Here is a 2,558-nt window from a genome sequence, read left to right as displayed (position 1 = left end):
AAAGATTACCATACTCTTTCAAAGTCATACTAGGGCACTGTCCACCAAGTCCACTGAAAGATCATCTGATTTTTCTAGAGGAAGATGTAACTGACTTCTGCTTACTATCACTTAGGCCCCAGACTCCATAAAGTTCGATGGTAATGTGTAGAAAATTAGTTTGCAAGTTTTTCAGATTTATACTCCTTTGAATCACCTTTGGAGCCTTCTGGTTCCTTAATCCTGACTTAAATAAATCTTTAAGTGATCACGATATAATTACATACGTTGTTTTTAACTTTTTAAGATTATACTTTGACATCAGGCTTCCCTGCTAAGGAAAAACAAAAAATTTTGCTCCTATGAAGTATGTTCGAAGCCAGCTTGGGTTAACTATTAGAAAACCGCATGGATATTAAGAGAACTATATAAAAATTACATGTGGAGGCGATATAGGTATCTGTTAGGTAAATTTAACCATGTGATTAGCCATAATCCACATATTGATGCTTTTATATTTGGTCATCTGTAAATTAAGAAGTAGTGTTAAAAATAGGCAGAATGTTAAAAAAAAAGATATTAAGAGAATGAAAAGGCAAGCCACAGACTGGGAGAAGGTTGCAAATAATATATCTGATAATGGCTTCTGTGCAGCATAAACAACTCTTGAAACTCAATCATAAGAAAATCCAATTAAAAAATGAGCAAAATATTTGAACACTTTGCCAAGATCTAAAGATGGCAAAAAAGCACTTGAAAAGATGTTCATCATCATTAGTCATTACAGAAATGCAAATTAAACCCACAACGAGACACCAATTAGAACGTCTAAAATCAAAGAGTGACCAGATCAAATGTTGGTAAAAATGTAGAGCAACTAGGACCCTTACGCACCAACAGTGGGAAATGTGAAATAGTACACTTTGAAAAAGTTTGCCAGTTTCCTAAAAAGTTCAATGTACACTTACCATATGTCCCAGCCATTCCACTACTAATTTTCTTAGTTTACCCAAGAAAAGTGAAAGTAAATGTTTATACAAAGACACATGTAAACATTCTAGCAATCCAGCCGCTTCATTTGTAATAGCTAGAAACTGGAAACCACCCAAATGTGCACTAACAGGGAGTACATAAACAAATTGTGATACATCTATACTATGGAATACTACTCAGAAATAAAAAGGAATGAACCATTGATACAATGAAATGAATAAATTTCAAAATAATGGTGCTGAGAGATTATATACAATTCTATGAAAGTAAAGCAACAGAAAGCAACTCAATGGTTATCTGGAGGTAGATAGTGGAATTGAAGGGAGGGATTACAAAGGGCACTAGGAAAATTGGAATGATGGATATGTTTACTATCTTGATTGTGGTGATTGTTTCACAGGTGTATACACACCAAAGCTTTTCAGTTTGTTCACTTTAGGAATTCCCTGGCGGTGCAATGGTTAGGACTACAAGCTTCCACTGCAGAGGGCACGGTTCAATCCTTGGTCGGGGAAATAACATCCCACATGCCATGTGGCTCAGCCAAAAAAAAAAAATTGTACACTTTACACATGTACAGTTTAATATGTGTTAGCTATATCGACATAAAGCTGTTAAAAAACAGGCAGGATGAAACCTTATTTGGGTATGTTTCTCAGAAGAAATCGGAATGTTCAGCCACTGAAGTCCTAGAGCATAGCATAACTCGTAAGTTGAAGTACCTTAAATTCCTAAACTTCCATACAAAATTTGAACTTTATACATATGTGTAATTCTTCAACGTAGGTATCATTCATCACATTCTCAAAGAGGTTTTTGAAAAAAGGAGTTAAAAATCACTACTTTAGAGGAATCTAGATAAAGAATATAATGAAAATTGCTTATCCCACACAAATTAGAGTACCTCTCAACTTTTTAAATAAGAGCACAACTTAAGTACAATGTGTAGATTATCCCAATTACCTGTCAGTCAATGGAGTACATACTCCATTGTGTTTTTTTCCAACACCACCAAGCAATTCTCCACTTCTCAGCAGACACTGAGTTGATGTCCTATAATGTAACTCAATTCTGACACTATTTACTTGGATATAGCATCAGATCCCACAGCTTACAGGCTGTACCAAAAACCTTCAACACCCACTGCCCCTCACATGCTGATCCAGAGTTCAGATTGCTACCTGTGCTTCCAACCGAACATACGGGCTACTCTTCATTGCGGTGCACGGGCTTCTCGTTGTGGTGGCTTCTCTTGTTGAGGAGCACGGGCTCTAGGCACACGGGCTTCAGTAGTTGCAGCACATGGGCTCAGTAGTTGTGGCTCGTGGGCTCTAGAGCACAGGCTCAGTAGTGGTGGCGCATGAGCTTAGTTGCTCCATGGCATGTGGCTCTTCCCAGACCAGGGCTCGAACCCATGTCCCCTGCACTGGCAGGCGGATTCTTAACCACTGCGCCATCATGGAAGTCCCATCTCATTCTTAATCATAAAAATTCCTCTCTTTGTTTGCCTAGGTGAGTTTCTAGCACTTGCAGCAAGATTGTTAAAACAAATTTTATCTTAAAAAAAAAAACCACAGTTCACGTCA

This window comes from Tursiops truncatus, chromosome 2 (assembly GCF_011762595.2).
Source record: "Tursiops truncatus isolate mTurTru1 chromosome 2, mTurTru1.mat.Y, whole genome shotgun sequence".
In the NCBI taxonomy this organism is placed as follows: Eukaryota; Metazoa; Chordata; class Mammalia; order Artiodactyla; family Delphinidae; genus Tursiops; species Tursiops truncatus.
This window is presented reverse-complemented; position numbering follows the sequence as displayed.